Here is a 27,295-nt window from a genome sequence, read left to right as displayed (position 1 = left end):
ATCTCATCTTTGATTTCCTTTCCTTTCTAGCTGACTCTACTCATCTCACCCATACTACAGATGATGGCCTTGTATGTAGTACAGAACTTCAAGGTTCTCTTTCCTTCCCCCTAACCACTCAGTGCTAAGATCACTTATGTTGGACATTAGTTCTCTGTTTTTAATATCAGTTTAGGACTACAGGTGTTATCTCCTCCTGCCTCAGTAACATTTTTACATATAAGTTGACTTAGCACACTCTCAGGAGAATGACACAAAGTAAGTTCCTAAAGAGAGTCTTCTCAGTGTTGGGGGATTCTGCTGGAATGCCACATGCTCCAATTTTGACATGATTGTCCCAGTGTTCACGTGCTGTCTCCCCTGTGATTTCAAGAGCAAAACTACTGTTGTCTCCCTCTAAGTCCCTATTGATTGCCTGAACTGTGGTTGTGCTTTTTCTTTTTTTTTTTTTTCCTTTTTTTGTCAGTGGTGGGGCTTGAGCTCTCTGGACCTGGGCGCTGTCCCTGAGCTCTTCAGCTCAAGGCAAGCACTCTACCACTTGAGCCACAGGGCCACTTCTGGTTTTCTGATGGTTAATTGGGGATAAGAGTCTCATGGACTTTCCTGGCTTTGAACCACGATCCTCAGATCTCAGCCTCCTGAGTAGCTAGGATTACAGGTGTGAGCCACAGGCATCCAGCTGTCTCTACTTCTTGAAGTGATGAGGAGGTAGGGTAAAATGGGAGTCATCCAAATAAAAACATGTCAGATGAAAATCACTGTCCAACCATCAGCCTTACTTGAGGTTTCCCAGGAGGACTGTCAGGTTTTCATCTGATTATTAACTGGTTTCTTTATATACTCATTATCTATACTAAAAGACTATAAAACAGGAGTCTTTGTTTACTTTTACTAAACAAGATACCTAGAAAATAACCTCTTGGGTGTTCTTTTTCTTTTGTTTTGTATGTATACTAATATAGTGTCTTGAACCCATCTCCTGGGTGCTATCCCTTAGCTTTTTTGCTCACAACTGGTGCTTTACTACTAGAGCCAGAACTCTACTTCTGACTTTTTGGTGTTTAATTAGAGATAAGAATATCCTGGACTTTCCTGTCTGGGCTGGATTCGAAATATGATCCTCAGATCTCAGCTATCTGAGTAGCTATAATTACAGTGCCCAACAATCTCTTTGCTTTTGATTAGTGTCCTTATGGGAGCGGTTCTCCTATATCAATGCTCTTTTGATACTGGAAGAAAATGCTGGATCCTGCCTGTCTGTAGTCTGTTATTAACATATTCAAACAATCATTTCTTGTACATTCACTTCCTTTCATATTTTCCCCCAATGGATGAACCTGAGAAGTTTCAATATGTTTTTGTTTTTGTTGTTGTTGTTAAAATTTTCTCCATTTTCTAAAATGCAATGTTTTTGAGAAAACAAAAGAAAAAATTTTGAGAAACCATAATAAAAGATAAAAATACTAGAAGTGTTTTGATAAGAGTAGAAAATGGGTTCTAAGTAAGATTGGGATAGAACTTTCTTCAAATAAGACTAAAATCTCTCTGGCTTGTCTGTAAATACCTCTTTCCCCTGCTGAGGCACATCTGAAGGAAAAGAAAATGTTGGATGTGGATATTACAACAAATAATAGCACCTATGGAAAGAATGCAACACTTTTAATACATAACCTATTATTAGAAGAGAAACAATGTGATTGAGGGATGTCACCCTGATGACTTTTTTTTTCCAACAGCTAGAACACCTGCTCAGGCATTATTTTTCTTCAGGTTTATTTTCTTTGGTTGGCAGAAGTACTTGCTGTAAGAACAATCTCCATGAAAGCGATTTACCAAGGTGTCTAAACTACCTTCTGTTAAGGTGTCAAACTGTCCCAAATTGGAAGATCCAGTAAGAATCTGAATGGTACATCTGGGTGTTGGGACGAGAATATATTGGAAACACTGCTAAATATCACTTCTATTGTGGGACTCAGATTGTTTTTGTGAAATCTTTTCCAGGGCATTGAGGGTCACTTTATAGACTAGTGTCTCTAAATCTTTGGTGTAAATACCCACATACAACAAGGCATCTCCTCTCCCTCCCTAGATTTCTGTGAGTTACAGAGAAAAAGTTCTGGACCTTCCCCTTACCTCTGAATTCTCATTCACCTGTGCCAAATGTCATTAGTTTCTGGGTTTCCATTTATTTCTGTCACAAGTGAATAATGACACTATCTTTATCATATGGATCAAATACAGACAACACATATAAACAGCTAGAAATTTATAAAATTTCTGTTACATTGGAAATTAAAACAAAATAGAAAAGGGAAAGTTTGGGAGAATGTAATAGTATGATCTGGACTGAAGATGAGACACAATTCCTTAGATTTTGGGGAAAGAGGAAAAGTGGAAAAGAAGGGACGAAAACCTACAAACAATCTCATTCTACTTGGGCAGGGTGTTGATAGGTTAGAGATAAATTAAGGAAGGGTGAGGTAGGAAAAAATAACCCTCGATAACTTTGTGTAGTCTGAGAGTACAAAAGACCTATAGGTGGAGCTCCAGGAAGCTAGCAAGTGATATTATGAGAAAATGGCACATTGTCCTTCCAAGCAAGTGGCCTCTTGACCATCCCAATTGCCAGCACTACATTTATACCATGATTCTCTAGCAAAAAACAAACATGAAGAAGAGACTATGGGAGGAAGTGAATGGCGTGTAAGTTTGAACACAGAATGCCTGGTGATGATATGTGTGGATGGGTAACTCACAGGACTGACATGCTACCAATGCCAGATGCCAACCGAAGGCAGATGTTCTGCTTCCTCCAACGCCAATCATCTTAGTATTATTAAAGTCCCTGAAATGAGAGACAAAGGTAGGGATTGGACAGAGGGGAGCAGAAATGATTAAGATCATATTTTTGTACCCTGGAGGATGGGGGGATCATTTACATAAAAATAGTTACACTATATTGCACATCTGATTCTGTAGGTTTAATTCGTAGTCTACTTCATAATTAGATTAACTTCCTTTTGTCTTCCACTTCATTGAGCGAATGCTCTGTGTGCCTTTCCTCCTTGTTCCTAAGAGAGTCTGTGTCCCTATCAGTTTTCTACTTCTCTCATGAATTCTCTCTTCCTCTCTAGATCTTAATGCCTCCTTATTTTTCCTTTCTTTTATTTCTCTCATTCATTTTTATTTTGTTATCCACAGCTTTCCTCAGCTCATCCCTACCCTCAAGTTGAATAGTTCAGTTTTACATAGTGTTCATTAAATATAATGACTGTATTTTCTCCCCTTTTTTCCCTCCACTTGTGTGCCCCCACCATTGCCCTCCTTTCCCAACCCCAGAACATATTCCAGATTCCTGGCATTCATATTAGTTGTTCTCAAGAGTCACACCATTGGATTCCTCCTCTAACTATACCTTTGTACCTCTTTCTGCCTCCCAATTGTCAGTGTCCAACGTAAGAGAAACTGATGAAATTAAGACTCAATCTGGAATCTGTTTTATTGTGGGTCTTCCATGCTCTGCTGTCTCAGCAGTGTTAGCTGGTATTAATAACCACTTTCTGGCTCTTATCTGTTTTTCCACTACCTTTTCTGAGCTTCTCTTTTCCTTTTATGTGGTTTCTAGAACTCTGGTTTTTAATTAAAAATTAGTTTCAAGCTACTTGCTGGTGGCTCACACCTGTAATTTTATCTATTTGGGAGGCTGAGATCTGAGGATCACAGTTCAAAGCCATCCTGGGCAGGAAAGTCTAGGACACACTTATCTCAAAATAATCACCAAAAAGTCTGAATGGATATGGGACTTTATATGGTAGTACACCAGCCTTAAGTGAAAAAGCTAAGGAAGGGTGCCCAGATTTTGAGTTCAAGCATTAGTACACACGTGCGCATGTGCGCGTGCATGCTCTCTCTCTCTCTCTCTCTCTCTCTCTCTCTCTTTCTCTCTCTCTCTCTCACACACACACACACACACACTCACACACATATGTTCTACTGAAGAAATACCTTTAAAAAAAAAAGCAGTGGTACCAAAAATTTCACCTGACTTGAAATACCTTTCCAAAATGGGAGATTCCTAGCTGTCTCTACCCTGACTAGTCCTTTATCTAAGCCTTCTCTTCATTTGGGTGTGGATCTTCATGAAATTCAAGTGACTTTAAATTATACCTAATTCCCTGCTTTTGCACATATGGCCCCCCTTCCTCACATGACCTCTTTGGTCCTTTGTACCTGTGTTGATATTACTATGTGTCAAGATGCCCAAACCCTTACTGGCATTCACCCAACTTCTGACACAGCCTTTACCCCTCCCTTGGCCCTTAACCTTTCACTGTCTTATGATGTTATTTGTCTTTGTAATATTTGTATTGTCTCTCCCAGTGAGATTATTAGCTCTCAAATTTAAGGATTTATCTTTCATTGGTAATTATTATTAATAATAAGTTTTACCTATGTAGTGGTTCCTCCATAGAGCTTCATTGAATATGGCATTTATTAAAGGAATTACTGGTATCAAACTCAATGCGTATTTATTAAGTGAATAATGAAATATGTGGGAAACAAAGCAAAGTATGTGTTGAATAAGTGAATGTTTGAATCCAGCCTACAGACTGCCCAGATGTTCCCACCCCTGGGGAAGTTTCCACTGTTCCAAGTCACAGTTGGATGATATTTACAAGGCTTAATTCCATCTTTACTAAATTATCTCGAGTTTTCACTGATATCAGAAATAAATGTTTTTGTCATGTAGCCTAATTTATAACACTTGGCATGTAGGAGTTGTTCATACTATGACTATTTGTAATCATTTGGAGTGTTTCAATACAATTTAACTCAGTAACTATATTGAGAATATTCAATATTTTTTAGGTCCCAAACATTTCTGAAGCAATTATGGGGTGGAGACCCTATATCATATTGTTTACTAGTTCTGTTGCCTGTATTAGTAAAAGAATGAAAGAACAATGTTAGTCATATTCATTTCTCACAACTTTTAAAATAGAATAAGAGATTGTAGCATTATCTATACTCTGCTGTGTGTAGAATAAACTTAACTTCCAGTACCATGAGGAAGTCCCGGTATGGTTCTTCTCAACTAAATCAGTGTAGAAATATGATCTGGGACCAGGAACATATAGGACTTGCAGGTAAGTGAAACCAGTGCTGAGACCCCAGCCATATAGGTGTAAGTGTGGCCAATTTCAAGGGAACCACAACCACCTCACATTTACTTGCTTTGTCATTCAAAGAGCCTCAAGTATTTATTTCTCCTTATTCAAGGGCCTTTGCTTATTTCATTTACTACTAAGTAAATATTTGGAGGTGGGACTTGGTGGAGGTAATTAGGGGTTAGACTAGGTCATGAGATTGGGTGAGGTCCTCATGATAGGAATGATAACTTTGCCAAAAGAGAAAAAGCTGTATGATCTTCTCTCCCCAATGCATATACCATGTGAGAAAATCATGAGAAGGTTGTATCTGAAAACCAGGAAAAGGGCCTTGTCAAGAACTGAATCTACTCATACATTTAGACTTCCCAGACTCCAGGACTATGAAACGAAAGTTGTCATTTAAAACTTATATTTTGTTCTATACAGCCTACCAGACTGAGATACCACCATCCAGTTCCCCTTGAGTCATCTGACTTTAAAATCCTTTCTATTGTGTGTTGGGTGGGAGGAAGGGAAAATGACCTTCTCCAGTGTCATCTACATACCTGTGAACAATGGCCTTCTGGTGACAGATTCAACCTATTACTGAATGTAGGTAATATAGATAAACATTTAGCTAATTAATAAATGATTGCTTATTCATAGTAACGGAGAAAGAAGAATATAAGTAGCTATTGAGAGATTAACAGATACAGAAAATGTGAGACACATATACATACATGTTATATTCATGCTATTTTAAAAGGCAAGACATTCTGATATTTTCAACATGGATAAAATTGAAGGATATTATGTTAAGTGAAATAAGCCTGACATAGAAATAATACATGAATTCTCTTACATGTAAGATCCCCTCCAAACAAGTTTAACTTATAGAAACAGAGCAGAAGGGAAAACTAAAGGGTGGAGAAAGGGAGATTTGGTCAAAGAATATAATCTTTCAATTATAAGATGAAATACTTCTGGGAATTGAATACAAATTCTGGTGACTATAGTTGGTAAGGACTATTATATATTTTTTAATTTAATTTTATTGTCAAGGTGATATACAGAGGGGTTACAGTTACATATGTAACATAGTGAGTACATTTCTTGTCAAATATTGTTACCCCCTCCCTTGTTTTCTCCCACTTTCCCTCCCCTCCAATACCTCACCCCAAGTTGTAAAGTTCATTTTAAGCACGTGAGTATCGATGCTATATTGGTTTGCTCTTTGTTCTTTGTCTAGACATTTTGTTTCCCTTCCCTTCCCTAATTCAGATAAATGTATTTATAATACACAGAGTACCAAAAGCAAATACAGTGACAATAAGGGATAAATCATAGAGGAAAAAAAAAGAGAAAATGCAAGAAAAAAAGAAATAACTTTACATGGTACATTATAAACAACAACAACAAAGATAAAACCTCTTGTGTTCATAAAACCTCTTAGAGTTCATTTCACTTAGCATCATCTTATATAGTCATATGTGCATAACTATTGAGTTATTGTGAGTATTATATATTTTAAATTTGCTAATATTCTAAGTATTCTCAATACATCTACACACATACACTCATGTATACCTTTACACACATACCTATATACACACACAAAGAGGACTATAACTCTGTAAGAGATGTGAGTATTTACATACATTAATTAACTTGGCTGTGATATATATCAAATTTTTAATATATCAAATTTTTATTTGTCAGATATTCCTCAGTAAAACTCAGGGAAAAGAAAAATTATAGGAACAATTCTGCCACTAGCTATGTGGGCCTGAGATTATACATTCAAGCTATACTTTCATATCAAAAGAAGTTTGAGTCAATAAAATGCTTTTCTCAGTGTTCCCAGGAACTCTGTGTTTTCCAGAGGTGCCTATTGGCTCTATCAAATGAATTACTGGCTTAGGCATCCACACCACCCAACACAACTTCAGCCAGAGCTGTTCTATTTTAATATATACCATGGCAAACCAAGCCCCAGTGGCTCAAGCCTATTAATACTAGCTACTCACCTATTAATACTAGCTACTCAGAAGTCGGAGGTATGAGGATAGTGGTTCAAAGCCAGAACAGACTGGAAAGACCTGGAAAGACTTATCTCCAAGACGATATTCTTATCTCCAACTTGCCACCAAAAGAAAGCTGGAAGTAGAGCTGTGGCTCAAGTGTTAAGAGGTCTAAGTCTTACCACAAAAGCTAAGGGACCGCCCTTAGTTCTGAGTTCAAGCCCCAGTACTGATACATACACACATACTGTCTCTCTCTCTCATTGACATATTTATATATATATGTATGTATATATGTATGCATATATCAGTGTGTATATATACATCTATATCTATTTCTCTACCTATCAATTTTTCTCTCTCTATAATATATATATGTATATATATATATATATATATATACATATATAGCTATACACACAGAGCACTCCTTTATGGAGAAAATGAAATTATACTGTAAAACAGTAGCAATGAGAACAAAATAATGCTTGAAATCCACTGGCATACACGATCTCTAGGACCTGCTAGTCCCTTCTCTGTATGAAATATTGAGAAGCAGGCCAGCCCTGACATGCCTTTCATGTCATCAGAAAGTTCTCATTCTGCTCCATCCATTCTGTATTATTAGGATTCTCCTGCAAGTGCCTACTATGGTGATTCTTAGAGAACTTCCTCTCTCCCATTAGAGTCATAAGCTACCTAGGATTTCAGATCCCCATCAGAAGAACATGGACGAAATAAATTTCTTGAAATTTCTTCCATGGCATAGATCTAATCAGGCAAAAGTTCTAGGATCTTATGAGGGTCTGATTTAACAAGTATGAATTCCATTCACTAAATATACATTGAACAAATACCAATGACAATCCATTATTCTGGGTGCTCTCTCTGTGTGGTGTTGCCAAGCATTGGGCTGAAATTGTATTCTTGTGATTATTGTTCATTTTCACCTGTTACTTATTTTTCATATTTACCCAGAAACTACAGTTCAACATAGAATAGCAATTTGAGGACTAGTTTCCTTTTCTTTTCCTTTCTTTCTTTCTCTCTCTCTCTCTATCTCACTTTCTCTCTCCCTTTCTTTCTCTCTCTCCCTTTCTTTCTCTCTCTCCCTTTCTCTCTCTCTCCCTTTCTCTCTCCCTTTCTCTCTCCCTTTCTCTCTCTCTCTTTCTCTCTCTCTTTCTCTCTCTCTTTCTCTCTCTCTTTCTCTCTCTCTTTCTCTCTCTCTTTCTCTCTCTCTTTCTCTCTCTCTTTCTTTCTTTCTTTCTTGTTGTTGTTGTTGGTTGGTTGAACTCTGGGCCTGGACACTGTCCCTGACCTCTTCAGCTCAAATCTAGCGCTCTACCACTTGAGCCACAGCGCCACTTCCAGTTTTCTGGTGGTTAATTGGAGATAAGAGTCTTTCTTGCTGAAGGGTTAAAGTACTTGAGGCGGTGACCATTTGTTGCTTGTTTCAGAGCAGAGTAACACATGGTGCTAAACTACCTGGTTGTGTGCCTTTATAAGACCTGCAAATCCTTAGCTCGGGGCTCTCCTCCTGGGCTCCGCTGTGTCGGATTGTAGGATGAGGCCTGAGCTGAAGCCCGTTTAAATAAAACCTTAAAACAGTTGTAGAGTCTGCTTCTAGGTGGTCTTCTTGGTGGGGGTCCTGAGACCTAGGCATAACATATTAGTGGGGGCTCATCCGGGATTCCCCCAAAGACTCCTGAGACCTCAGACTCCAAAGGTAAAACAGGGCTGTCTTTGTTAATTTGTCTGGTCCTGTCCTTTGTCTGTTTTACCTTCATTTTCCTTTGTGAGGATGGCCGCTCCAATTTGTAAAGGGTTGTCGAAGCAGACATGCTTGCACGACAACCCTGGAGGAACTGGGAGACATCCCAGATCCTCTTGTGGGGCAGGGTCCTTGGAACCCTGCCATGTGGAGCGGGGGTCCTTGGAACCCCACCGGGGCGGGGGTCCTTGGAACCATGCTGTGTGAATTGTGGGGCGGGGGTCGGTTCGGTGTTGGGCCAGAACTGACCAAGAGGGCCTCCTAACTGAGGCCCAACTCGTCCACTGTGGGTCTGCTCCTTCTGCTGTGGGGCGTGGGTGTGGAACCCCACCATGACAGGAGTCAGCGGACCAATTCGGGAGATCTCCATTTCGTAAGCTTTTTTTCATAACTGTCAGGCCTGCATGTGTTTTGTTTGCACTGTTTATTGTTTTTTTGACTGTACAATTGACAGGACTGGAAACCATGGGTACCACTCTATCTAGCCCCCTAGACTTACAAAAAGAAACTGAGAAAGAGGAAAAGAAAAGGTACCCCCTGGTTTTTCAGGGAGATAACTTGGAAGAAGAAATGTTTCCTCCCCCACACTCCCCTTCCCAGGTTCCTTTTGCAGAACCTGAGAACGATCAAGAGGAGGAGGGAGCTATAGAACCCTCGGCACTTGCCCTTAAAGTTTCTGAGAACCCAGTCACTCGATGACACCATGGGATCAATCCCCCTTCTAATGCAGCTGTTTTTCCCTTACTCACCATAGGTCCTGTGGATGCGGATGGTCAACAGCAACTACAATATTGGCCATTTTCTACCAGTGATCTATACAATTGGCTCACCCAAAATGCCCCCTTTTCTGAGAAACCCCAGGATTTAATTCGTTTGCTTGCAACTATTTTCTTTACTCATCATCCCACTTGGGATGATTGCAGTCAGCTTTTACAGGTCCTTTTTACCACCGAAGAGAGAGACCGTATCTGAGAGGTGGCCCAGAAACATATCCCTGGCCCCACAGGAGCGCCCATCATGGATCCTTCCCTGATCGCTACCTATTTTCCTGAGATCCAACGAACATGGGACTACAATATTGTTGAAGGTAGGGAGCGACTCCTCATCTACTGCCAGGCTCTGTTGGCAGGTCTCAAGGCGGCGGCTCGCCGACCTACTAGTATGGCCAAGGTTTATGATGTAAGACAGGGAGGAAGTGAAAGTCCAGCAGCATATCTTGAGTGGCTCATGGAAGCTTTTAGTCAATATACCCCATATGATCTTGAGACCCAAGAGTTAGCTCAGATTATTATGTTTGCCTATATAAATCAAGGTGCACCAGACATAAAGCGAAAGTTGCAGGCTCTAGACAGACTTGGTGAAAAGTCTATTAGGGATCTAGTAGCCGTGGCAGAAAAGGTTTACAATAAGAGAGAGACGGAGGAGCAAAGACAGGAAAGGAAGGACAGAGAATGTGAAATTGAGCATGAAAAGAGAGACTGGGCCAAGGAAAAGAGGCCAGACTTGTTGGACTCACCACTATTGCATGCCGAGCATACCTGGTTCACAAACGGCAGCAGTTTCATTCAAGATGGAAAAAGGTACGCGGGCGCAGCAGTCACCACGGACATTGAGATAGTGTGGGCAGAAACACTCCCCCAGGGAAGTTCTGCACAAAGAGCAGAACTAGTGGCACTAACAAAAGCCCTACAAATGGGAAAAGGGAAGAGACTAAATATTTACAGGGACAGTTGTATGCTTTTGCCACTGTGCATGTCCATGGAGCCATTTACCAAGAGAAGGGGCTGCTGACAGCTGAGGGAAAGACCATTAAAAACAAACAAGAAATTTTAAGCCTCATCTGGGCCATATGGGAACCAGCAAATATTGCCAATATGCACTGCTCTGGCCATCAAAAGGGAACTGATTCTATAACCAAAGGAAATAACTTGGCCGATCAGGCAGCTAAGGAAGCGGCCCTCCAGCCCAGAGCAGAAGCACTGACTCTAGTAGACCCAGGGCCATGAGCTTTGCCTCCTGAGCCTCAGTACTCCCAAGAAGACTTGGAGTGGATAAAGAAAATTCCCATGGCCTATAAACCCCCAGACAGAGAAGGAAACAAAGACTAGTGGAAAACTGGTGAGGGGAAACTTATCTTGCCACAAAGATTCGACAAGGGGATTCTTAAGAGAATCCATCGGGTCTCTCACATGGGAACCCGAAGAATGCAGGACTTGCTCCGACACTCAGAAGTAAAAATTAGGCAAGGAAATCAACTCATTGAGGACACTGTTAAAAATTGTAAAGCCTGTCAGCTCACCAATGCCCCGAATCAACCGGTTAGAAAAGGAGCTCGCCTCCGTGGAGATAGGCCAGGTGACTATTGGGAAATAGACTTCACAGAAATTAAAATTGGAAAATTTGGATATAAATATTTGCTAGTTTTTGTAGACACCTTTTCAGGATGGGTTGAAGCCTACCCAACAAAGTATGAGACCACGAACATCGTGGCTAAGAAGATCCTGGAAGAAATCCTACCCAGGTATGGCTTCCCATCTACCATTGGGTCAGACAATGGACCGGCCTTCGTCTCAAAAGTAAGTCAGGGAATAACCTGGCACTGGGGATGGATTGGCACTGTGCTTATAGACCCCAGAGTTCAGGGCAGGTAGAAAGAATGAATCAGACTCTAAAAGAGACATTAACTAAATTAGCCTTGGAGACTGGCACAAACTGGGTATCACTCCTTCCTTTTGCCCTGTTTAGAGTAAGAAATTCACCCTATCAGCTTGGCTTTACTCCTTTTGAAATAATGTATGGACACCCTCCACCTATTTTTCCTAGCCTTCAGACTGAATTGCTTGCTGATTTGGATGATACTGAATTTCTATGTAAGCTTGACTATTTACAGCTGATGCATAAGAGTATGTGACCCCAGCTTAGAGCATTATATGATTCTGCTTCTATTCCTACCCCCCATTTGTTTAAACCAGGGGACTGGGTGTTTGTTCAAAGGCACAACTTGAGATCTCTGGAACCACGGTGGAAGGGACCTTACATGGTGCTACTGGCTACACCCACTGCCCTTAAGGTGGACGACATTGCTACTTGGATTCACTGCTCACACACCAGACAGGCTGACCCCTTTGCCCTGAATGACCATGGGGAAACATAGGAAATCTCCAAGCATCCTACACAACCACTCCGCATACACCTCAAGTAAAGAAAAATGAACTGATTGTTATTGGTATTGTTGTTTAATAGTATGGCTAAGGTCAGAGAGGGACTATACCCGTTCAAGATCAAAAGCTGTTGGAGTTTAGTTTTGGGCCGGAGCCAAAAGATTGTGTCTCAGGACTATAAGTCAAGGGGGAAAATGAAGGGTTCAAGTACTTGAGGCAGTGACCATTTGTTGCTTGTTTCAGAGCAGAGCAACACATGATGCTAAACCACCTGGTTGTATGCCTTTATAAGACCTGCAAATCCTTAGCTTGGGGCTCTCCTCCTGGGCCACGCTGTGTCGGAGTGTAGGATGAGGCCCGAGCTGCAGCCCGTTTAAATAAAACCTTAAAACAGCTGTAAGAGTCTGACTTTCGGTTGTCTTCTTGGTGGGGGTCCTGCGGCCTAGGCGTAACACTTGTCTGGGCTGGCTTTGAACTGCGATCCTCAGATCTCAGCCTCCTGAGCAGCTGGGATTACACTGGCAACAGGCTAGTTTCCTTTTCTATACTATTTTCATTGAATTCTCCTGACTACTATTGAACAACAAGTGAGGGTCCATTTCTTAGCTGGGTACAGGAATAAACTGATAAAAAAAGTTTTAAAGCTATGGCTCCTGTCATTAGGATTCAGCCCAAAACACAAGCAGGTAATGAAGAAAGAGTGCTAAATTACCTACACCACCTTCCAAAGGTGGGGCACAGACATTAATTTACTTGGCAGCCTGGGAAGGGCAAGATCAAGACAAGCTGAAGTTTTGACTGCAGGGGGATAGACTGGGGTGTTTTTGTTCATTTTGGTAGTTTTGAGTCTTTTAGAGACAGGATATTACTGATTCCTCAGCTTCTTTCAAGCTCCTGAGCTCAGTCAGTACTCTGGCTTACTGCTTCCAAGTTTGGGGCCGTAGATATGAACTACTGCGCCCATCATATGATCTTTTCATTGAAAGGCTAAAAACAAAGCATCATTCATTTTGGAGAAAGGAAGTAGTTAAGACAAGCCACACGGCACCAAAGAGGCCAGCTAAGTTAGCTCTATTAGGGAGACCAAGTACCCAGCCTCTGCCATCACTTTAATACTGGATGCTGGTCAAGTAACTATCCTGTTCTGAATCTCAACTCATTATTATCCAATGGAAATTAGCTTCTAGCCTCCTGTATATGTCAAAGACACATCTTCATTTAAATGTGTTTAATGCTTGCAATGTGCTCAGTGCTCACTACCTGTGAGAGAGGCACACATTATTATGAGTATAATCATCGTTTACCACCTGCTTGCTGCACTTGAACCCATTACTCATGCCATCCCTCTCCCAGGAGGGGCCTTTTCTCATCTCCCAGGTTCATATACCTGCTCTTTGGGAGATGAATTTACTAAATCTTAACATTTAAAGTGACCATTTCCAAATGCTTGGAGGGAGTTGAAAGGGAAAGTGATATTAGACTTGAATTTTTCTATGAGTATGTTTGCTTTATATAAATTGGGCCCGAGTAAGGGTGGGTGGACACGCTCAGTTGGAAGGATAAAATAGCTGATTTGGGAAACATACCAAGTAGTGGTCTTCTACTTGAGAATCATCTCCCTTGCATTCCTATTTCTCCCATAATTTCTTCCTTTTGCTTTCTTCTTTTCTTTTTTTTTTTTTTGTAAAGACAGCAACAATAATCTGGGATTAGATTCTCATCTTCTAAAGGGGAAATTGCCAAGCTTGTTAAACTTATGTAAGTGGAACAATACTTTTCCTATGTTATCATATGCCTTCTTAAAAAATAACTTGGAAGGAAGAAGCAAAAATGAAGCCCACCCCCCCCAAAAGAAGAAAAAAACACAACAAATATTCACCAACCCATATGGTCAGTAATTGCTGTTTAATAGTCCTCCTATTACAAACCTAAGAGGCAGCAGTCTGAATTACCAGTAGAGTATTAATAAACAGGAATGAGTTAATAGTGCATAAAGACCTTCTAGTGGAACAGTGGGGGAGTTGAATATTCTTTTCTTCAGTCAGCTGTAAGTAATTACTGCATGGTGTGCCTCTGCCTATTACCATAACAGAGCAATTGGACGTGAAGAATGGATAATAGTATGGACATGAAGGTATTTTTAGAATATCAGCAGTGAAGCAGGTACCTGGCCTACTCCACCAGAAACCTTTAAATAAGTTTAGAAAGACTTGTTTTTTTTTTCCTTATGACATTTAGTCATGGTAGAATTTTGAAAAGATCAATCTAATAAATTATTTAAAATAACTTTACAAAAAAGATGCCTGTGATATGTAAATAAGAAGGCAAGAAGGGAGGAAGGCAAAGCCCAGAAAGCCCAAGCGGACATCAGGCATGTCTCCGACGCTACTGTAACTACATAATCACAGGTTCCCGCCTGTTCCTGGGAGACGCAGCTTCCCTCTGCCTGATGCGGAATCCGGGACCAATCCACATGACTGGCTCCCACTGGCTGCTCAGGTGAAAGTGAAAATATTCAAATCAGAGCTGTAACGATGATTGCTGGAGTTGTGGGTTTTCTAAAATTGAGTTAGTCATCCTCGGTGATTTAATGATGCATATCATTTATTTTAAAATATTATTACAGGGGCATTGACTGACTCTGGCAGCTCCTTTTTTTTTTTTTTCCTAGGGACTGTCCGTTAGGTGATGCGGTGGGAAATGGCCTGGACGGCGGCAGGCTGAGATATTGTCTAACGGGTACAACATATGTTCTCAGATGAAAACAGCTTGAGATTTTGATTCAGACAGTGGTAATTTTGCAAATGCATACAAATATCATTTAAAGAATATTTTGATTTTTTTTCCCAGGGTATAGGTCCTTCTTCTGCCTCCTGGCTGCATGGGCTGATGCTGATTTTTCAATTTGCAGGTTTGTTAAGCATCATGGAATGTTTTGGTTCTCAATCAAGAATATTCTTCCCAAGTGGTTCCAGAGTCCTCAGCTTGAAAATAAACCTGTGTCCTTTTTGTCTCCTAGCAGCATGTGTTCCAACATACAATAGCAGCTCGGGATGGAGAAAGGCAATGCCTTTGATTGAACCATCCTATAGGTTTTTAACCTGTCACTCTCAAGGGCTGCGTGCTTTCTTAAGGCAGGGCAGCAAGCTCTCTTCTTTGGGCGGTGCTGGCAGCTGGAGTCCAATGGAGGTGGTCAGGAGCCAGGACCCAAGTCTTTCTCTTGGCAGGATTCCTGTCCTCCAATGTAGCATCTCAGAGATGAGCCGCTCCACTGCCGATGACCTCAGAGTCCCCCTTAAAAAGGAAAGCCACAGCTTATGGAACAGGTGGCCATGTTTAACTGATCTCTGCCCATTCCTTTGAAGTCTTTTGACAAACAAATGTGAGTGAAATAAATACCATCGCATGTATTTTTTTTCCTGTAAGACCCCATCATTGTGTCTGAGTTCTGTGAGCCAGCAGACTCTGATTCATCTAGACACAACCTCTTCCTTGCTAAAAGATGCTAGAGTGGAACTTTACAGCTGTGTATTCCACCTGTTTAGCTGGCAATTCAGCAAGGGCATACCCATAGAGGAATACCTGTGACCTAGCAAAAACAGCAAGGCCTCCCTGTCGCTGTTTTTGATTGGTTTCTATCTTGAGTTTAAAAATAGAACTGTCCTTTTTTTGTTTAAATCTATAGAAAGATAGGGCAAAAGAAAAAAAGATACAGCTGAGTAAATGCCAGTTTTAGGCAATATTTTTTTCACATAAGATAAAGGTCAAAGGTCATTTAAAAAGAAGTTCTTAAAGCCCTCATGATTTCAGGCATCCTAGCATTTAGTATCTTTGTGGGGTTTTTGGTTGTTGTTGGTGGTGGTTGTGGGGACTGAACTCTGGGCCTGAGTACTGTCCCTCAGCTCTTCAGCCCTAGTGCTCTACCACTTGAACTACAGTGCAACTTCTGGTTTTCTGGTGGTTTATTTATAAGAGTTTCATGGACATTCCTGCATGGGCTGGCTTTGAACCTCAATTCTCAGATCTCAGACTCCTGAGTAGCTAGGATTACAGGTGTGAGCTACTGGTGCCCGGCTTATCTTTGTCTTTTTAATTTGGTGAAAATTGGAGACTTTTACAGCTGATTTTTGTCTGTGACTGTGCTGAGCGTGGTCATACATGCATAATTGCGTGTCTGTCAAATATGACCTTCCCAAAGACATGAGTTGTGACTCAGGGTTTTACATCCAGGACTACCTCCTCGTTCAAAGGATCAGAATGGTACTTCTCAAGAAAAAGATATTGCCAATAATAAAAAGATGTTGCTATTTCATATCTAGAAAATCTCATTGGAAGCTAAGAAAAAGAATTCTCCCAAGAGTGATACAACAAGGGAGAAGAGGGTTCTGAGAAACCTCAGGGATGGGAGGGGGAGAGAATCTCTACAACTGTTAAAAAGCAACGTCCTCCCAGAAGCTACCATATAGCTCTTCAGCATTTGGACTCTATCTCATTTTTTGTTTATATTATATTCATTAGAGATAGGGTTCTCAATCCTTCTTCCCCCCTACCTGCTGAATCCTGGAATTGCAGGCATAAGATACAATCCTCAATCTGGCTACTAGCTCTGTAGTGAAGTTGAGGTGTGCTGGTGGCACACTATCTGGCCTCTCTCCACTTCATTGATTTTATTTCCTTCCTACCTCCCAAACTCTTATTTCATTTCCACAACTACCCTTAGCTATCCTGCCTCTGGGTCTTTTATATTATCTGTATTTTTGGAATTCACTGAGCCTCAGTCAAAATGTCATCTCAAAGTAAACTATTCTTGGTGTCTTTTCAGGCATTTTCTAATCCTACTTTGTTGTCTTCACAGAATGTGTATTAATTTATCTGTTCTCATTAGTATGTATTCTATTTGTTTTCTCCACATTATAATACATATGTTACTATGGTTTGGATCTGGTGTGAGTTTGTCTCCCAATGATTCATAGACCAGAGGGTTAGTCCCAAGCAAAGCAGTGTTTTGAGGAGGAGCAGCCGATAAGAGGTAGGACCCTTAAGAGGAAATTGAGAGGTAATCAGGTGTGGTAGTCAGGACCTTTTGAAGAGATGGATGCACATTTTGCAGGTCTCCATTGTTTTTCCAAGTGAGTGAAAAGTACTGTTTTGATCCATTCATGTTGGGCTTGTGTGTGAATTGTCTTAATTAATGAAATGGTAATAAATAGGACAGAAGTATAGCTTTAGATTTGCAGGCATGATAAGACTTGTCTTCTTGCACTCCTGCAATTTCCCAAGAGAAGAACATGCTTGAGATAGCTGCTCCAAGGAGACGTCAGAGATAAGGGGAGCAGACATGATCCAAAATGACAGTTTAGAATCCAGACAGGCTGAGTTCTGTGTTGGTTAGCCGCCTTCCCTCACAGAATTACTAGTGACACAAATGAACGCTGGTCATGGCAAATTAGAGATTTTTCAAGTTATTTGTTCCACAGCATTTACCAAAGGACTAATGCTGACTGATATAGCTTATTTTTGCTTATTATTTACCTCCTCATTGAAATGTAAGTTCTAAGAGCTAAGGAAGGTGTATATTTTTTCTTTTGTTCATATATTTACTCCAGTAGTCAGAATATTTCTAGGTTCATCATCATTACATAAGAAATAAGTAAAACTTAGAATACATAGTAAGACACTGTCAAATTAACATTATGTATGTTAGAGTATATCATTGCAATGCTCAGGGGGCAAGAAAGGAAGGCATATGAATAGGAAAAGATGCCATTTGGAACTCTTCACAAGGAAGTATTAAAGATTTCCCTGAATAGTCTGGTTTTGAGATAGCAGAAATGACAGGCCCAGGAAATTTTGGTAAAACTAAAGTCTCTTTAAAAAAAATTGACACAGGGTCGTGCTATGTCTCCTGGCTGGCCTAGAACTCACCATCCCCCTAACTCTATCACTCCCACACAGCCTTTTCTATCTGTGGCTTCAGCAAAGCAGACTCTCCATTCATGTGTTGAAATGAACTAACTTTCAGGGTTCACCAATGCTTTTTATACCTCACTAGTCTGTTAGTCATAGAAGATGTTAAAACAAGGTCATCAAATAACATGCCTAATTCTTTACTGTGATGAACACTGTTACATGGAATTAACAGAGAATTCTAATCTCTTTCCACAAATGAAAAGACAGGAACTGTACTTATATTCTTAGAAGAACTTGTTTCTTAGCCTTTTATATTTTCTGGGTCAACCCATTGTACTTACGTTGACTTTCCCACAGTCTTGCTTGTAACACAAATATCCCACCTTAGTTTAAGACAGCAATTCCACCAAATATTTTACTCGCCACACAATCCCTATTTTATCCCCACATGCTGTGCAAAATCCTAGAAATATGTTTGAAGATGACAAAGTTCTTGCCACTCAGATATCTTCTAGAAAACAAAGACAATCACACTATGTAATGAGATTGCAAATGCGACAATTGAATAATACATCGTAAGAACACAAGAAGTATGTGAGGTAAATAGTACTGAAAGATCAACAAAAGCAGAATTTGAAGAAGTAGGAGCTAAAGGAGCTAAAGAGATGAGTGAAATTATCCTTAACATATTTTTGTTTATGCATCAGGGAAAGGTGGTCCCATGTAACAGAATAAATACCACTGTAGCCCTGTAAGAACATTCCATAGCTGAGCAGATATACATGCAAGTACAAATGGAAAAGAAAAAGAGAACTCTGCAGAGCGCCCAAAGAGTAGCTTGATGTAAATATCTTACCACAGCCTTAAGAAAACTGGGAAAATAACAAAAAAGCACAATACAACAGGATTCTGGGAAGGAAGGAGAAGCAAAATCTGACTCAGGCCGCTTACCTACTTGTTGAAACGAAGTGCTAGCTGTTTTCTTTTGGAAAGACACTTGGAGTCAGGAAAGAGATAAAAAGCAAGTGAAGAAAGTTCTAGCTGCATAAAAACAAGAGCAAATTGTCTGATAAAAGAGAGATAAAGTAGAATTCAGACTGACATAACATAGGCGTGAGGGGACAAAGGATCAGAGTCTAAAGCATATTAGGGGAAAAAAATTTAAGCTTCTTATGAGATAATATATTAGACAAGACAAGGTGCCTTGAGGCCAAAGGATCAAGAATTCATGTCCTCAATTTAACAATCTTCAGACTCCACAGAGTGTTTTCAAAGATGGCTGAAAAAAATGTTTGGATAAATAAATTTGTGAAATAAATATATATAATAAAAATCTTTTTATGACTTCCCTATAGTTTGTAGTCCCTCATATATATTAGAACTGAACTGTGTCCATAACATAGCAAGTTAATCTTTTAACAGCATTTATTTTCCCTTCTCTCTTCATTATTCCACTCTAATTGCTCCTCCTGCTGTCCTGGAGGTCTATATCAACATATTTTCTCATAGCATTTTCCATTCTAATATTAACTGAAAAGAACTTGTTTCTTACTTATATGTAATTCAGCTTTGACAGACAATTTTAGTAGGAAATCAAGTAATCCTTCCAGTCAACTTCTTTCAAGAGACACATGAATAGAGATTCTGTCACATTATTTTATTAACTGAAACATAAATCATAAATTCATTTATATAAACTATATCTAATATATAAAATAAATAATAAATAATTTTATGAATTTTCTGACAGCAACCAAAGACAAATCCAAGAAACGTACAAAAGACGCCATAGTGTCCTCTTTTCTATTCTGAATATTTTAATCCTCTGACTATTTCACAATTGTTCTTTTCTTTTATTGGTCCCTTCTCTTTTCATCGCCTGTGCTCCAAACCAAAATGTAAAGCAAAAATAAACATGCAGGCAAAACACCTTGAAGAGAATACTGTCTAGCCAAAAGTATCTTCTGTCATCACATACACAGTTGTATGGACTTAAGGAAGTTGGGAGGGCAGGGAAGAGAGGAAGCCTTATCAGAGGGGTTAACAGGATGGTGGTTTAAATGCCTGGATTAGATTTCTCCTGAGCTGGAGGATTAAGGACAGGTTAGTTAATGATTCTGAGACTCAGGTTCCACCATTCATAAAATAAGTATAATAAAAATGTACCTTATAAATTGGTAGAGAGACTGAGGGAAGATAAAGGCTTGTAGAAGGGACTAAAGAATTAAATATGTAAATAGCAGCTACAACTTACACTTATACTATTTTATTCACACCTGGCACAAGCAATTCCTGACAAGAAGGGTTAATAGACAGGAGTTTTAAGAAGCATGCCTAAAGACTCTGCTAACCACAGTAGGCAAACTCTTAGCTTTTCACATTCAGAAGTAACCTGTCCATAGTCCCACCCCTCATCTGTCTTTCACTTTCACACACACACACACACACACACACACACACACACACACACACCACAAAGCCCTTAAATCCATTAGATAAATATGCCTTGATGTCATCTTAGACAAAACTAGTTTAGTCTCCTAGGACTGTGACAGAAGGTAAGGTGCCTCCTTCTCAGACAATCTGGGAAGATTTTACAAGGCAGGGGCTATTCTACCACAGGTCAGAGACACAGAATCAGTAAAGAGATGGGGCATCGAAGGATTACTATGTGAGATAAATAACCAAACAATGGGAAAGTTGGTCTCAGTTCAGACCTCCTGTTGTTGCCTGTGGAGTAAACAGCAGTCAGGCAGCCTGCCTATAGAGAGGGGACCTCAGGCCTCCAGGATATCAGGAGTGTGGTCCAGGTTGGGCAGCTGTCCAGACAAATGCACTCTCCAAGGGGTAGTCACTCTTACTTGGCAATCCACAGGCTCTGATGCAGGCTGCGTCAGTCTAGAGTAAGGGAGCTTCTTGGCTGGTCTTTCTTAGTCCTTTTTCAAGCCATTGAGAATTTAAGTCTGTGTTAGTGATAGCCCTATCTCTTAGACACCCAAACACTGTCTTGAGGAAGAAAAAAGTGAAGCCAGAAGTGTAATCTGAAAGACAGCATTTTCCTGAAGAGACTATCTTTGAAAGATGTTCTAGAAACTAGTATAACTTTGAGGAGAGTAAATGTTATAGTGAAAGGAGCCTCATATCCCCAAAGGGACTAAAATATAGCTTTAAAAAGTGATTTGTCTTTTGCCACTCACTGCAGTGCTAGTACGTGGGCCAGACCAGAGTTTTGTAAATGACAGGGGGCTTATTTCTAAATATATTCATACATTTTTCTCCATAGTGAGATTATGGATGTTTATGTTTCTGGTAGTTTACTTTTTAATCCGTCAATTTCTCTGCAATGCCTATGTATTAGAATTAAAACAAAATAATACACATGGGTAAACTAAACTAAAAAGTCCAGTTATAAAAATAAAAAAGGAAGACTACTATGAAAGTAGAAGGAAAAGGAAAAAGAGGAATAGTAAAAAAAGAACTGAGGCATGGATATGATCAAAGTACAGTATTTGCATACATGGAAATAACACAATAAAACTCTTTATTATGTACAATTTAATATATACCAAATTTTTAAAGAGCTTAGGTAAAAGGCTTAGAAAATGGAAAAATAAAAAGATAGTAAGTGTTGCATTTAAAAAATTTATTTGTTACTTCTATTTGGGTTTTTCCAGTCCAAAACATGTTAGGTATTTGGTCAGTCCGTTACAAATTCAGCTATGAAAAAATTTGTGCATATTTTTATACACATATACTTTATAACTCAAAAAATTCTACCTTTGCTCTTTTTAATCTTTTTGTTTCAAAGATCATGTTGTGTCTCTTTTTTTTCTCAAACTTGAAAAGAGCCTTTGGCCAAATGCAATAAAATTTTTCTCTAACATTACGTAAGAAATCAAATATGTACGTAAAAGCTCTCTGAAAGCCTTAAAGGACATTAAACATGCATGGTGTTATCAGTGGTGGGAAGATGAAGGGAGCAAAGAAGAAGGGAAAGAATTAGTAAGAGGAGGAGCTGTGTCCATCTTCTCACAGCAAAAATTACAAAGGTCCTTCCTGAATGAATTTGGAAACAAGCAATAGTACTATTATGTAGCATTCCTGAATACTCAATTTTTTAATATAAATTGAACCCCAAGTCTTGGAGAGCATGGTGCCTGCCTCTGTTGGCATTTTTTTTCTGTGTTATTTATTGCTGGTAAGAACAATGGCACTCTTCCTTTAGATCTTCAGTTACCTAAGAGAACACGCATTCAGAGAACATGCAGGATCCCTTGTGTACCTATATTGTTGAGTTGCCCTAGAAGCAGATCCTACACAGCAAAATTCACTTAAGCCTCTTTAGGGATAGCTGACACCTGGCTCAGAGACTGTAAGGCTGTCAAGATCATTTGATACAGGATGGGACAGAGAGGTGTGCTTCTTCTTGTCCTCTGTTCCCAGGTTGTCTATCTATATGTCCTACAAATGGCATCATAAATACATAGGGCCCTTGCTCCCCCATAGTGCCAACTACTGGCTCATTCCTATAATGCTGGCCACTCAGGAAGGTGAGATATGAGAATCAAAGTTCACAACAGGCCTGGGAAGGCAAATCTGAGAGACTCTTATGTGCAATTCAGCAGCAAAAAGCCAGGACTGGAAGCATGACTCAAATGGTAGAATGCCAGACAAAGAAAGAAAAAAAAGCAAAATACCAGCAAGATCCCAGAGTCCTGAGTTTAAGCTGCAGTAGGCAAGTATGTTTCCCCACCCCATCTCCCTTCTTTGGAGTGGGGGGGGGCAGGGGGACGGGGCATGTAGAGAGAAAAAGAAGGAGGGAGGGAGGGAAAGAAGATAGTGATCACAGAAAAAGGAGAAAATGTACTAAGACTACTCTCTAATTTCAGATCTCCTTATCAGCCTCCCTCTCAATCAGAAAAATAGGTATAAAAGAGGCTAGCAGAGAACATTTCTTTCCAGTCTGCTCAGAACCTAGTGAGGTCAGAATAAACATACCACAATGATTAAATTATGCTCTGGAAGAAAACTGCCTGAGTTCATCTCTACTGCCTACTAGTTCTATGACCTTAGAGAAGTTGCTTGGCTTCTTTTTGTCCTAAATAATTCCTCATTGAACAATGATGATCACCATAGGGCCTATTCCATAGGATTCTCAAGAGACTTCAGTGCATTAATACATGTAAAATGTATATAACAGCATCTGGCCATTGTTAAGGAAAGGGAATCCTAAATGTACCCAGACCCTGACAAGTCTCTGAGACTCAATCTGTCCTCCCAAAGAAAATAATACTGAGAAGTTCTGGTATTCTGAGAAAAGAAATACTTGTAAGCATTTCACAGTTTGGGGTGTGTGTGTGTGTGTGTGTGTGTGTGTGTGTGTGTGTGTGTGTGTGTGTGTGTGTGTGTGAACAGATGTTTACTTCTGGGTTCTCTTTGCTGTCAACATGGTCAGACTTATCAATCGTGTATTTATAACTTTATTTGTATTTTGTATTTTGACTTCCATGTGGACGTCAACATCCTGGTATTATATCTTATGCAAAGATAGCAAAGAAAATTTCTTATCTCAGCAACAATATTGAATGCATGGTTACACTATTTTCTTGCCAGCCTTTCTGAGTACGGATAAGTGTTAGAAAGCATTAAAATGATTGTCTTTGAAAAGCTAGAAAATATGAAGCACAAAGATGTGCTTAACCCATTGAGTTCTCTTTCCTTCCTTTTTTGTCCAAAGGAGAAATCATAGAAGAGGAAATAAAAGAATCCCCAGGTATATGCTAATACTTCTCAAACACAAACGCATTATCTCTGGGTGCCCTTACATAAGCTAGAAAAGCATTTTAAGATATCCTTCCTAGCTTTCATGAGGTTATATAGTTCTTTAGCATCCTGAGGTAAATTAATATTCAATGAAATTATTAACAAACAGATTAAATTTTTCTGGGCAAATTTAAAAATTGATCAGCTAGCATAATACTACACCTCACACCTCTGCTCAGAGGTCTGCATATCTCTCATTAACACACACTGGGAAAAGGTTGGAGCAAGGCCTACACCACCCCTACTCCACTTTAATTCATTCATCAAACAAGGAGTTCCGTGTTTTATTTTTATCTGCCATTCTTTTCTGTCCACACCTCTCCCATTCCCTTATCTCACCTCCCATAATATCAACTTATTAAATATATATATACTTTAATAGGCTCTTAGAAAATGAAGATATTTCAGATTTGTTTTGGGCAGGAGGGCGTTGGCCTGGATTTCAGAGACCAGTGCAATCCTCCACCACACATTTCCTCCTCCTCCAGGGACCGCTTTTCATCTTCCATCCTCCCTGCTAAGGAGAACAGAGGCTAATTTAGGAGCCTCTTTACGCTTGTACATATTCAGCCAGAGGGGTCACTGTTGATTGATGCAAGACACTCTGTCCTCCAAGAGTTTGCCAAGTCCCTGCTGGTCCAGAGAGCAGCAACCAACAGTAAGTCACCCTTTAGTGCCTGTGTATTTCTGTGCCTCCAGCTAGAAACAGTCAATAAACACCAGAGGCAACTTATGTTGCCTTAGATCACTAATAAATGCCTCCTACCACCACCCCAGAGCCCTTTGACAAAAACTATTTCTCTACAGATACTGGGCCCTAGCAGCCAATTACTACAGAGAGGCCTCAGAGGCTTGGAGGAGGAGGAAGGGGAAAAAATAGATGCTCTCTCCAAAGAGTTATGTACTTCCTCCAAGTAAAAAAAAAAAAGAAGAAGAAGAAGAAAAGAAAAGAAACAAAGAAACAAAGAAAGAAGCAAAAACAAATCATGCCCTTCCGTTGACTCCCTCCTCTGATCCTGATGCTGTGATGAGGCTGAAATCCCTTGATTCTACTTATGCCCCTGGCTCTTGTTCTCAGAGGCTCTAGTCCATTTGACAGATGAGAATGTGAAGGCTTACAGAGGTGATGTAGCTCTTTTTCTTGCTTCTTCATTCCCTCTCCAACCCATTGCCAATACACAGGTGGAAGCTTGTTACACTAGTTTCAAAAGCGGCTCAATAAAGAGTTCCCAGGTGTCAGGAAGTTCAGTGCAGAGTATTGTTTATCCTTCTCTTACACTAGCTAGAAGCTCAGTACTCAGCTACTCCATGGGCTGTCAGAAACATGTCCCAGTATATTCCATACACTACTAGGACATTGTCAACACCTCTCTGGCCTTCCATTTTATGTTAAGGGTGGGTATCACAACATACGCAGCATGCATGACATTGTGATAGCTCTGTATTAGCTTAAGAGAGTATCATTATTTTGATTCAGTTAGTTTTGTGTTGGTACAGGGGCTTGAATTCAAGGTCTTTCAGGAGCCTAATTTGTTAGTTTACTTGGTGCTGTGCTACTTGAGGCCTACCTCCAATCTGACATTTTGCTGCTCAGTTGAAGATGGAGTCTTATGGACTTTGCTGCCTGGGTTAGCTTTAAACTTTGACTTTCCAGGTCTCAGCTTTCTGAATCCCCAGATTACTAGTGTGAGCTACTGGGGCCCCAGGGTAGAGTATTACTTAAAAAAAATAGATAACAAGATCACAATCCTCCACAATTATCTGCAATCATACAGCATGCCATAAAGAGCCAGGTCCCAGGTTAAGCAGGAAAGACAGATACATTTGGTGGGCCATGGTTTTGGTCCTGCCTTTTTACTCTCTTTCTGTTCTGCTACCATTTCCTAGAGGACCTCTTTACCTACTTCTGGAGGACATGTGACGGAATTGATCAAAACGCCATTGGGATCTTAACGACATGTTTTCCTGATCTGGAAAAATCACATATCTGGACACTGGCTATCTTCTGATAGGTGAGAATACACAGTGCCCTTCTTCCATAGGAAGGGAAGCGCAAAATAGCATGGACGTTTGACTTTCAGCCCTCCTGGGAAACCCACAATACATGATCATTAAATACCCAAGATAGTTGCTTCTCTATAATATCCGTAATATGGGCCATGGCATGGACTGGCATGTGCGGTGGCAAGTTCTGCAGCATGTCTGTGGGAGGGCGGGCAGAATTGAGCTGTCTGCCCTCCACTGGACAGCAGAAGAGTCTTTGGTTATGGTGGATCCACACTTGAATTTTGGTAAGAGGACTTACCACCTTTCTCTGCAATGTATAAAATAATGACTTAATGTCTTCAAGCTGGGAATAATATACATGATAATAGTATCTTCATTTCCATAGTGCCCCTCCATTCCTGAGTCACCTGCACGTGTGGGGTTTCATGAGCTCTACACAACAAATCAGATTGGGCTGAACATATTACTCTATTTTACAGTGACAACACACCTTGGCATTTTGTTCAATTACCACCAGCAAGAAGAGATCTGTGATTATCTCCAGTGTATCAATGAAGAAACTGAGGGTCAAAGAAGGTGATTTTTCTTGGCTTGTAAAGCAAAAATTTACAACTCAGATGTACATAAAATCTAGTGTTCTGATGGCTCACACCTATAATCCTAGATACTCAGGAGGCTGAGATCTCAAGATCTTGGTTCAAAGCCAGCAGGAAATTCCATGAAACTCTTCTCTCCAATTAGCCACTAAAAAGTGAGAAGTAGAGCTGTGGCTTGAGTGGTAGAATGTTAACCTTGAGCTCAAAAGATCAGGAACAGTACCCAGGTCCTGAAATCAAGCCCTAGGACAAACACACATAAAAAAGAAGTCTCCAATAATCTTTGCAGCATGGGAAAACTGAGGCTGGAGAAACATGGAAGAAATAGAATTGGTGTGTTTCATAAGCCACATGTCCCACCTGATAGAGAGAGATCACAGTATAGACTCTGGACTGTGGCTAGTGAAACCCTATATGAGATTTTGCCTGGACTGCAAATCGAGTCCAGTTTCAAAAGCTGGACTCCCACAGAAGGGCTTTGTGTTGACACTTTCTCTGCACATTTTGTTATGCTTGTTTTTGTTGGCCTAGAGAACCGGCAGCAGGGACAGCAGGATGACTTTGCGCCAAGGGGCGGTCTGTTCGCACCCTGGGGACAGGGGTGTTTCACCAAGTTAGCTGCAGCTTGAAAGGATGGCTGCTGCACTGGCTTGCTCGCTCCCTGTTTTGTTATCCCTGAGATAATAAATAAAGGCTCATTCTGTTGTGTCCAAAACACCCATTTCAGGAGACTTCAGCTCTTGCTGAAAGTCTCCTGGGTCCCCCAACCTGATTGCAGTCAGATGCTGAGCATTTCAAATTAAATTAGAACAAATGACAAAAAAATGAAAGGAGAGTAGGAAGGAGGAGGGACTAG

At 40.2% G+C, this 27,295-nt stretch overlaps 1 long non-coding RNA gene across 1 annotated transcript in view; it reads right to left on the bottom strand.

Moving 5' to 3' along the window:
- Positions 1 to 2,805: 2,805 nt before the first annotated feature.
- Positions 2,806 to 27,295, bottom strand: part of LOC138829312 (uncharacterized) — a 181,207-nt gene continuing 156,717 nt past the window's right edge. Inside the window, exon 5 of the long non-coding RNA XR_011372542.1 lies at positions 2,806 to 2,845. This is a non-coding gene — a long non-coding RNA (uncharacterized lncRNA). The remainder of the gene's footprint in view (positions 2,846 to 27,295) is intronic.

This window comes from Dipodomys merriami, unplaced genomic scaffold (genome assembly GCF_024711535.1).
Source record: "Dipodomys merriami isolate MVZ:Mamm:240054 unplaced genomic scaffold, mDipMer1.0.p SCAF_17, whole genome shotgun sequence".
In the NCBI taxonomy this organism is placed as follows: domain Eukaryota; kingdom Metazoa; phylum Chordata; class Mammalia; order Rodentia; family Heteromyidae; genus Dipodomys; species Dipodomys merriami.
This window is presented reverse-complemented; position numbering and strand designations above follow the sequence as displayed.